Source organism: Lissotriton helveticus, chromosome 2_2 (genome assembly GCF_964261635.1).
Source record: "Lissotriton helveticus chromosome 2_2, aLisHel1.1, whole genome shotgun sequence".
Taxonomy (NCBI): Eukaryota; Metazoa; Chordata; class Amphibia; order Caudata; family Salamandridae; genus Lissotriton; species Lissotriton helveticus.
In genome coordinates, this window is record NC_136060.1 from 384123780 (window position 1) to 384135168 (window position 11389).

General features: G+C 45.6%; 1 protein-coding gene across 1 annotated transcript in view; it reads left to right on the forward strand.

The window, feature by feature from the left end:
* Positions 1 to 11175, forward strand: part of POLN (DNA polymerase nu) — a 2689548-nt gene extending 2678373 nt beyond the window's left edge. The window contains exon 31 of the mRNA XM_078678603.1: positions 11077 to 11175. The gene's annotated coding sequence lies outside the window, so the exon portion shown is untranslated. The remainder of the gene's footprint in view (positions 1 to 11076) is intronic.
* The last annotated feature ends 214 nt before the right edge of the window (positions 11176 to 11389 follow it).

Sequence of the window (11389 nt, forward strand, 5' to 3'; positions counted from 1 at the left end):
GAGTTCTGCACAGAAAGGGTACTTGAAATCAACCCCCAGAAAACAAAATTTATGATTCTTAACCCCATGCCCCTAAATCGCCCAAACCCCTTGGAACGGGTCCACACAATTGAGTATCTGGGGATAACCCTAAACGAGAATTTAACGTGGTCGGCACACCAGTCAAAAGCAAACATCAAATTGGCACAGATGGCGGGTGGTATCATGAGAATGGCGAGCAAGTCACCATATCGCCCGCTCACCCCTGTAATCCAAATTTACAAGGCCCAGGCGCGGGGGGGAGTTACATGCGGGGGAGAGTTGTGGGGCCATATTCCATCGCCAAAACTGCTGACCACAGAGAACAAATTCCTTAGGCAGCTCACAGCTCTTCCCTTGAGTACCCCACTCCTGCCTCTAAGGCTTGATATGGGCCTTCGGCCTATAACGGAGGAATTAGGGCTCAAACCTCTAACCTTCTGGCGTCGCCTCTGAAGCAGTCCGGACCTCTCTACCTACAGTACTGAGTTGCAGGAATTCTTATTGTTGCCCAATGCCACTAAGATACCATGGTTAAATTACATTAAGAGAACCTCCGAGACAATTGGTCTACCAGAATTATAGTCAGATCCGGTAAATACAAGTAATAGGACGCCGAGAAAGACCAGAGCGTACTATGATAAAACGCTCCTCCGAGCTGTGGACAGGACTCATGAAGGATCTTTGACTCATCAATTCATAAAAATCAAAGACTCATACAAACTTGAAAGTGTCCTGGATGACATGACTCCGGCGCTAACCAGGAAATTATTCCTGCAATGGAGGTATGGGACCCTTCCCCTGGCATCTTTTACAGCAGCATGGTCGTGCGGGCCTTCTACAGAGACCTGCCCTGTATGTGCCCATACAAAGGAGAATGATGTACATGTGGTCTTTTTCTGCAGAGCCTATCAGAAAAGCAGGAATTACTGGTTGGTCCCTCTGCTTAAAAATATGGGATTTAGAACATTTTTATTCGCATACAGAGTTTTAAAGACTGATTTATCCCCACCCATTGTATTTGCACTATCAAAATTTTTAACTGCAATGTGGTATGCCCGAACCCGTCTGATAAAAACAGCTGGGGACTATTGACAGACCTGAATCCTCTGACTTGCTGGTACCCATTCTGATCATTTATGTTTTAATTTTTAAATGCTTTTTACACTAATGATACAATTATATTTTCTGCATTTTTTTTATTAATGTGACAATTTTGTACATCTTTTATGATCATACGATCGAAATAACGATTTTGAAGAAGTATAGCTGGGGAGACCTTCTCGTGGTGTTGGGCCACTTGAACTCGAGCCGTGGGTATTGGGTGCAGAGTGGTGCAAAATCGTGGAGCAGCCCGGATCCAGATTCTGTGGGTGAGTCTTTGCTTGACCAAATCCGGTGCTCATGAGAGACAGAGTCTTAAAGATGGTTGCAGGGCAGGTCCTCCGGGCTCTGGGGGCTGCTGGGCTCGCCGATGATCTCGCTATAGGCAGGTCGAAGTGGGCACAGGCCGGTAGGGCTGGGGCCAGAGCAGTAGGTGTCCTCTTCTTCCTGGGTCAGCACAACCCAACGGTCCTTCTTTTTTCTTCCTTGAATCTGAAGAGGCAAAGTTCAGGATTGCCCCAAATATTCAATTTTGGGGCGTTAAAAGTATTGTGCTGGTCGGGACCAATGGGTCCCTTCCTTGGGGTGGGTATACCCCCTATTATGCCACCCTCCAGTGGAGTGGGCATGAGCCTGTCCCTATTTGGCTAAGTCCCCTCATCTTCAAGATGAAGGAGATGAAGTTGTGCGCTTCATTTCGCCGTCCCCACCTGAGGGGTGTGGTTTGCAATGGTGGGCACACCTCCACTCCTAGCTTGGTTTTCCTACCCATTCTCCAGCCCAAAGTGGAGGCAGAACCTATGGGAGCCAGTTGCTGGGGGCATGTCGACTCCTCACTTTTCTCTCCACCAAAACACGCAGCCTGCAATGGCAGTTTGTGGGTGTTACGGTACAGGGTCTCTAAGGGTGGCACAATTGGTGCTGCAGCCCTTAGAGGCCTTCCCTAGTCGCATTGCCCTTGGTACCAATGGAGCCTTTTACAGGGGGCTTACATGTGGCCAGAGATGTCCTGATTCTAGGTACAAAGGCACAGTTTTGGGAACGAACACAGGCCCTGGGAACCAGATTGGCCGAGACCCAGGCCACATCAAGTCAAGTTGCTTCTGATGTCAGGCAAAAAAGGGTAGTAACCATGCAAAAAAGGGGCACTTTCCAACACAAAATCCCCCCCCCCCCCAAATGAAAGAGGATGAGGCTAACATTTCCAAAGAGAGTCTTCATTGTTTAACCCCTTCCGTGCGGCCGCGATTCCCCCCGTGTGCGGCAGCCGCCCGAACAGGGCGGGGCCGTGACGAACCCCAGCCGTCATCAGCACACGAGCACCGTGGAGCGTGACAGCTGGGGTTCGTCACCAGCATGGAAGGGGTTAAGTTGAAACATCTGAAAAGGGCATCTGCATTGCCATGGGCAGTCCCAGGTCAATGTTCCACTGTAAAGTCCATTCCCTGTAGGGAGATTGACCACCTCAAATGTTTTAGGTTTTCTCTTTTCATCTGCATCAGCCATCTCAGAGGTCTGTGGTCAGTTTGAAACAGGAAGTGAGTACCAAACCGGTATAGTCTCAACTTCTTCAGGGACCAAACCACTGAAAAGGCCTCCCTCTCAATGGCACTCCTCCGCTGTTCCCTGGGGAGTAGCATTCTGCTTATGGAAGCAGCAGGTTGGTTTTGTCCATCATCATTTGTCTGGGATAGGACCACTCCTATTCCTAGCTCAGAGGCATTGGTCTGTACAATGAAATGCTTGGAGTAATCTAGAACCTTGAGAATAGGAGCTGAGCACATTGCCTCTTTTAGGGTGTCAAAAGCCTTTTGGCAGCCAACTGTTCAGTTCACTTTCTTGGGCATATTGTTGGAGGTGAGTTCTGTGAGGGTTGTCACAATGGAACCATACCCCTTCACAAACCTCTGTAACGCCCAGTTAAGCCAAGGAATGCCCTGACCTGGGTGTGGGTTGTTGGAGATTCCCAATCCATAATGTCCTGGATTCTGGGTTGTAGTGGTTAGACGTGGCCTCTACCTACAAAGTGGCCCAAGTACACAACAGTTCTCTACCCTATGTGGCACTTGGATGACTTGATACATAGGCCAGCAGTTTGCAGGGCCTGCAAAACTTTCCACAGGTGGACCAGGTGATCCTGCCAGGAAGAGCTAAACACAGCATTATCATCAAGATAAGGTGCACTAAAGCCTTCCAACCCAGCAAGGACTTGATTCACCAACCTTTGGAAAGTGGCAGGGGCATTCTTTAGACCAAAAGGCATCACAGTGAACTGTGTATGCCCATCAGGTGTAGAGAATGCTGTTTTTTTGTTCCCTGTGCCATGCCAATCTGCCAGTACCCTGTAGTTAAGTCAAAGGTACTAAGTACTTGTCAGCCCCTGACTTATCTATCAGTTCATCAGCTCTGTGATTGGTTGTGCATCTGTCTTGGTGACAGCATTGATGCCTCTGTAGTCCACACAACCCTTATTTCTTTCTTTTTACCCTGTGGATGTGGTTTGAGGACTAGGACCACTGGGCTAGCCCAGGGACTCTCAGAAGCTCAATGACCCCCAACTCCAGCATCTTGCTGACCTCAGCCTTGATGCTTTCCTTAACTTTATCAGACTGGTGATAGATTTTGGTCTTGACAGGCAAGCTGTCGCCAGTGTCCACATCATGGGTACATCAGGGAGTCTGACCAGGGGTTAATGAAAAATCGGTGCATACTGTTGAAGAATCTGCCTGCTATCAGCCTGCTATTGGGCATAGAGGGTGTCTGAATGGACAACCCCCTCTACCGACCCATCATAGGGGCTGTAAGAGAGGAGTTTAGAGAGAGGTTCACTCTTTCTTTCCTGATCCTCATCAATAATCATCAACATGGCTACATCAGCCCAGTCACAATAGTATATGAGGTGGTTCACATGTATCACCCTTTTGGGGGACCAGTTAGTGCACAGGTCTAACAAGTAGGCGGCCTCATTCTTTTCTAGGATAGGGTAAGTGCAACTCTGTTTATACTGGAGAGCCCTTGGTGCCTCTGGCTCCAAAACCCACACCTGTTGCCCTTGTTGGATTTCTACCAGTGCAGCATTTTGGTCATACCAGAGCTTCTGGAGCTCCTGGCTGGCCTCAAGATTCTTGGATGCTTACTGCATGTACTCTACCGTCTTGGAACAAAGGCCTACTACATAGTCCACCACATCTTTCTTTGGTACATGATGGGATTTCTCCCATCCTTCCTTCACTAGAGTAGTAGTCCCCTTTGAGGGTGGCCAAACAGAAGTTCAAAGGGTGAAAACTCTACTCCCATCTGAGGCACCTGTCTGTAGACACAAAGCAGGCAGGGCTACAGAACATCCCATCTCCTTTTGAGCTATTTAGAGAGTCCCATTAATATGCCTTTCAATGGCTTGTTGAATCTCTCAACAAGGTCATTGGTTTGTGGGTAATAAGGCGTTGTGAACTTATAAATCACTCCACACTCATACATGTGTTTTAAGCATGTCGACACGAAGTTGGAACCTTGGTCTGATACTACCTCCTTAGTAAACCCTACCCTGGTGAAGACACCAAAGAGGGCCTTGGCTACCACAGAGGCTGTAGTAGTCCTAAGGGGAATGGCTTCAGGATACCATGATCCACTATCACCAGCATGAATTTGTTTCCTGCGGCAGTGGGGGTTCAAGTGGACCCACTATATCCACACCTACCCTCTCAAAGGGAACCCCAACCACTGGTAGTGGAATTAAGGAGGCCTTTGGGTGTCCTCCTGTCTTGCCACTGGCTTGACAGGTGGCACAGGAGCTCTCAAACTCCTTCACTTTTTGCGACATCTGGGGCCAATAGAAGTGGGTGACAAGTCTTTCCCAAGTTTTTGTCTGACCCAGCTGTCCATCTAGGGGGATGTCATGGGTTAATGTGAGTAGAAACTCTCTATACAACAGAGTCACTGCCACTATCCTGGTGGTACCAGGTTTGGGGTCTCTGGCCCCAGTGTACAGGTGCCCTTCCTGCCAATATACCTTGTGGGAGCCACTGACATGTCCCTGCTCCTGTGCAGCAGCTTGCTGCCTCAGGCCTTCAAGATTGGGCAGACCTGCTGCCCAAGGCACAACTGTTCCCTAGAGTGTCCCCCTGGGCCTCAAGCGATCTTCCTCGTAAGGTTTATGCTACATGCGCTCAGTTCCCTCTGGAGCTGACAAGTCCTCTCTCTGAGGAAAGGGGTCCTGATCCTTGTGCTGTGTGCAAGCCATTTCACCAGTTTTCCTACCTTTCCTCTTGGGAGGTTGGGCCATCATTTCAGGCTCCAACTCTTCTTGTTCACCCTGTGCTAGGGGTTGTGTGTTTGTTTTCATACACACTATCCTAGGGATTTGCAGCATGGCTGCATTTGTCTTTCTTTCTACCTCAGTCCATGCTGAGGTTTCCAGATCATTTCCAAGCAGACAGGTGTCTGTGAGTTTTGGAGAGACCGCTACCTGTTCCAGACCAGCAACCTTCCCCCACCGCCTGCCAGTCTAATGTCACCATAGTCATGGCATGGTTAGTGGTGACACTGTCAGCATTGGTAACTGGATACATTTTTCCAGTCAGGTATTGGGGAAACCAGTGTGTCTCTCACCATGGTGACACTAGCACCTGTATCCCACAGGGTTTCTATCTTAGTCTCATTTCCTAAGGAGTACTGCAGGAATTTCTTTAAATTAGGGGGGCAGACAGCCAAAGTGGCTAATTCTCCCTCCCATTCAGAGACTAAAAAAGCCTCAGAGTGAACCCTGATTTGCTATGGGCCCACTATTGATCCAATCTGGAGATTTGCCACACCAGTAGAAACTGGAGGGGGACTAGGGGCTGGTTTGTTAGGACAGGCAGGATCTCCAGTTCGTGCCCTTTCTTGTTATAGTAGAAACACTAGGCCTTAGCAGGATCTATGTTTTTCTCTTTATACTCACCAGTGGGCTGGGAAACGTTATTGGGCCCTCCCCCTGGATAGGGTTTTTGGGGCCTCTAGAATATTCATGTGTTTTGTCTTTGGGCTTCTCACCCTCTTTCCCCTGGGAAGGCTTTGTAAACCCTTTTCTTTTGGTCACCCCCAGTTGTCTAGGCCACCGTTGTCTTGACCCAGTAGTCTGCCTTATTTCCCAATTATTGGGGAGAAATTGTACCTAGGTCTACTAGATACTGATGCAACTTTTAATGGGTGCAGTTACTTAAAATGTGTTACTTCATAAACAAATTATAAAGTTCCTCATAATTCTAAACTTTACTTCCAGTCTACCTAGTATTTTTACTGAATAGGCTACATATACCACCCAGGATCGACTATAGGATTTCTGAGCCCCCTACCTGAATTTAATTCTTTACTTCTCAGTAGTGAGTCCAAATCCCTCAATCAGGTTACCCTTCGTGAGTTCATAAGACTGGTTCTGCCCCAGTAAGGGTCAGAAAACAGATCCCAAAGGAGTGCCCCCAGTGAGGTTTCCTCACTTTTTCCATCCTTCTCTTGATTTTTTTAATTGCTGCCACCATTGATAGGTCCTCTCTACTTTTTTAGAGCTAGGAGCCAAGGGCCAGATGTAGGACACCAAATACCGGTCGGTAACGGCCGATTTCGGCCGTAACCGACCGGTATTTGGTTTGTGAGAAGTAGGGGGCCCAAATGTTAACGATTCGGTAAATTAACCGATTCGGTAAAATACCGAATCGGTACATTTACCGAATCGGTAAATCTAGATGTAGGTGGCACTTAAAATAGTGCCACAGGCCCTTAAGAATTCGTTATTTACCATGACATATTATGTCATGGTAAATAACGAATTCCTGTGTACATGCACATCTGTGCATGTACACCCGTGCCATGTGACACACATACATGCCCTTAGGGCACACAAGCCAGAATCAGGGGTGCAACAGGGTGTCAAAGTGACACCCTGTCCCCCTTGAAAAATCGGTAATTTTACTGAATCAGTATTTACCGATTCGGTAATTCACATAGATTCCTATGGGCCTCAAGGCCCATAGGAATCAATGGCAATTACCGAATCGGTAAATACCGATTCGGTAATTACCGAATCATACAGATTCGGTAAAAATTACCGATTTTTTCCTACATCTGAGTTACCGAATCTAGAATACTGAATCGGTAAAATTCGGTATTCTAGAGTCGGTAAATCAGATTTACCTACATTGGGCCCCTAGTCTCTAGCTCTAGTCTTTTGGTCAACCTTGCTATAAGGTCATCCTCCTCAGTGAAGTTGTCCTCACTGTCTTCTACAGAGTTAGCCCTACCTTTGCAGGATATAGACACTGTACTCCTTGGGTTTGGAGGGTAGGACACAAAGTTCCCATCCTACCTAGGTAGATGAAGTGAGTAGTTCAAGACCTCATCATCCTCACTACTTTCCCTATTCTCTGGAAGATTCTCATCTTCAGCAGTGGGGGGGTCCCTTGCATACCCTAACAGGAACTCCTGAATTTTATTCTGGTAGGATTGGACCGGTTCTTATTTTCTTAGCTTTACAGAGAAGCCGTAGCTCTCTAACCTCTAGGTTGGAGTTAGGGGTGAGGTTGAGCTCCTCAGCCATCTTCCTTGGGTTGCTCATTGTTTTACTAAAGTGGGGTCTCTTACTTCTGTGACTTTTAATTTTCTAAAAAAGAATTACTACAGGGACTTAACACTAGGCCATAACAAGACTTTTAGAAATTTGAAAAAATTAGAAAAAATAGTACATTTAAAAAATAAGTTGTACTAAAGTAAGTTTTTGGTTTCTTGTCATGTGATCAGGGGTTGAATAAGTCAGTCCAATAAATGCAAGGCTTTGCATCCCACCACTGCCACTAATGTGGGATATAGTGTACACAGAGTCCAGGGAGTCCCCAGAGCCATAGCAGAGGTTAAATTAGACAAGTACTAGCAGCTCTCTTTGTGGTACTGTGAGCAAGCAGTTAGGCTTATCAGGAGGGCGTGTTAAGCATTTATTGTATTCACTTAATCAAGAACTGATTACATAAACTCAGAGACAGAATCCAGACCAATTAGGCAAGTATACAACGTATACTTATGTTTTATTACTAGAACCAAGCAGGACTTGTTTCAGGTAGGTACAATGGACTTGCAATTGTAAAATTTTACAAGAAAATGCAATTGGGAATGGATTTGCAATTGTTACAGGTTTGTATAAGCTTTAAAACAGTTTAAATTAGACATAAATTATTTTTGATTATTTTTGCGTTACTTTTGGATAATATCGACTAGTTGGGGTGATATGCCTAGATATCACACTGTGAATCCTACAATACAAGGTAAGTAAGACTTTTTCAGGTTTGAAACATAGTTACTTATCTGTCATAAAAAAGTCAGCTCGTCAGAACATTTTTAGGAACAAAATATCACAACCTTATTTCCTATGGTAAAAAGAAGTTTACTGGTTTGCAGGTAGGCACTCATATTGCACCACCAGCGGCACTGGTCGTAGGGAATACACAGAACCTGCATTAGTGGCTAAACAACTGTGATTGGGTCACAGTAAGACCCTTCCCCCACCAGACCACAAAGTAGTGACAGATGCGTCACTCCTGGGATGGGGCAGAACTCTAGGAGAGGTGGAGATCAAAGGAGTCTGGTCTCCAGACGAATCCGGACACCACATCAACTTGCTGGAGCTCCAATTTATTTGGCATTGAAACCCTTTCTTCCTTAAATCAAGGGAAAGCTGGTTCAAATGTTTATGGACAACACCACTGCCATGTGGTACTGCAACAAATAGGGCAGGGTGGGGTCGTGGACCCTTTATCAAGAGGTAGATATGACTGGAACAGCAGGTATATCCCTGTTACTTCAACACCTGGCAGGTTCTCTGAATGCCACGGCAGACAAACTCAACCATTGATGCCTAGTGGATCATGAATAGCATCTCCATTCAAAGGTGGCACAAGGTCACTTTTAACAGTGGGGAGAGCCTTGGTTAGATCTGTTCACCTCCGTTGAGAACTCACAATGTCAGCATTTTACACACTGGAGTTTCCAAGGCAGCTCTCGCTTGGAGATACTTTTCATTTCGAGTGGAGTGCAGGCCTCCTATACGCCAATACCACTCCTTTCAAGAGTGCTCAAGAAGATCAGGAGCGACGTGGCCCAAGTCATTCTTGTGGATTCGGACTGGGCATGGAGACTCTGGTATCTCAGGCTTCTCCAGTTGAGCATCGATCCTCCGATGAGGCTGCCCCTTCAGGAGGATCTTCTGTCACTCTACGCCTTCTTGTGTGGAGATTGAGCAGTGACAGTTGATAGTGTGCGACCTTCCTCCAGATGTTTGCAATGTTATTTTGGTGGCATGCGGCCCTCCACCAAGATAGTGTACACCTGCCGGTGGAACAAATTTGTAAAATATTGTAAAGAAAGGTTTATTGATCCTCTTTTTGCTTCCCTCTATCAAGTTTTTCTTTTTATTTTGATCCTTGCCCAGCAGGGTTCTGCACTGAGCACTCTCAAAGGGTACCTTTTGGCCCTGTCTTCCTTCCTGAGGCTGCCAGACCAACCCTCTATATTTAAATCTCCTATTGTAAATAGTTTCCTCAAAGGCCTTGTACATATGCTTCCACCTTCCCCATTCAAAATGCCTCAGTGGGACCTTAATTTGGTTCATACCTTCCTGATGTGTGCTCCATTCGACCCGCTGCACAACTGTCCCCTAAGGTGCTTACCATCAAAATAGCCTTTTTAGTGGCAATAAACTCTGCCAGGAGAGTGAGCGAATTACAGAGTTTGTCATCCAAGCCTCCTTGCACAACAGTATTCCAGATTATTTGGTGCTTCACAACAGGGCTTCTTTCGTTTGGAAAGTGGTAACACCATTCCATGTGGGGCAACCTGTCATTGTGCCCACTTTCTACGCTCCTCCACACCCCTCTAAAGAAAAGGAGCGACTCCACCGTCTGGACCCAAAAAGAGGGTTGTTGTCTACCTTGACTGCACTAAAGAGTTCTGAGTGGACAACCAGCTCTTCATGGGGTATGTTGGAACAAAGAAAGGTTGTGCAGTGCAGAAGAAGACTATCTCCGGATGGGTCGGCCCCTACATCTAAATTTGCTACGCTCTGGCCAAAAAGCTGCCTCCTGAAGGCTTAAGGGCTCACTCCAACAGAGCTAAGGCTGCTATCACAGCATTGCAATTTGGAATTCCACGCTTCTGGCATGGAAAGTCATGAAAGTAACTTACGTCAACATGCCGAGGTGGTGCCTATTTCGATGATGCGGACGTCACAGTGGCGCAGATGATGCCGATGACATCACACAGAGCCAACCCATGTCACCTACCGGCAGGGAGGGGTATTGCTAAAAAATAAATCTTCCAGATCCAGTCTGATGCTTGGGAAATTCAAAGGTAAGGAATCTGCAGCTAGATCATGTCTCTACCAGATAAGGTATTACTAAAGGTAAGTAACTTGTCCATCAGGTCTTCAACAGCTGCCTCAGACGAGACTTAAAAAAGGTGTACCAATGGAATAGCTTAATTGAGTAATGATTTGAATGAGGAAGAGTGACAATAGGTAATGGCACCCATAAGACGAAATACAATCACCTAGATATGAAAATTGAGATACCAGAATAACAAAGGAAGTAATTCTGCTTTAAGATTGCAAATGTAATTTAGAGTCACATAGTAATGCAGTAATTGTAATGTTACACGCAATTCTCTTTTTTACTCAAGTTAACACATTTTTCTCAAGCCTACCCTGAGTGAGTTTTTCAGACTAACCTATTAGTTTAGCATGTTTTCTGAATGTTTTGCCATTTAAATTAATTAAAAATGTTATGCTTTATAAATTACAACTGAAAACTGCAACATTATAAATTATAATGTTGCAGTTTTCAGTTGTAATAAGCTACAGTGACTGGGACCTTTCTGTGCTGTTTCTCATGTTGGTACAAAGCCACCCACATAATTCCTATGTTGCTTTTTTTGTAGTGACAAGTCAACATTTTCAAGCTGTGATTCTTTGGAGGATTTCAACTCAAATTTATAAGAATAAGTTTGATTTTGCTTATTAAATTGAAATAAACGTTACTATGCGTGTTGTGATTTTTTTTTAATTGTTAATGTTGATGCTAAATTGTACCCCGGGCAGGTGTGAGCAAAAATTAAACAAAGTAGTATTTTAGGAACTTTGCAGGAGATCGTTAACTTTTTACTTTTTGGGTATCTGCATATAGTTGGTGTAATGTACAGGAAAAAGTGGAAAAGATAGGAGGCTACAGATATTCTAAAAACGGACTAAACT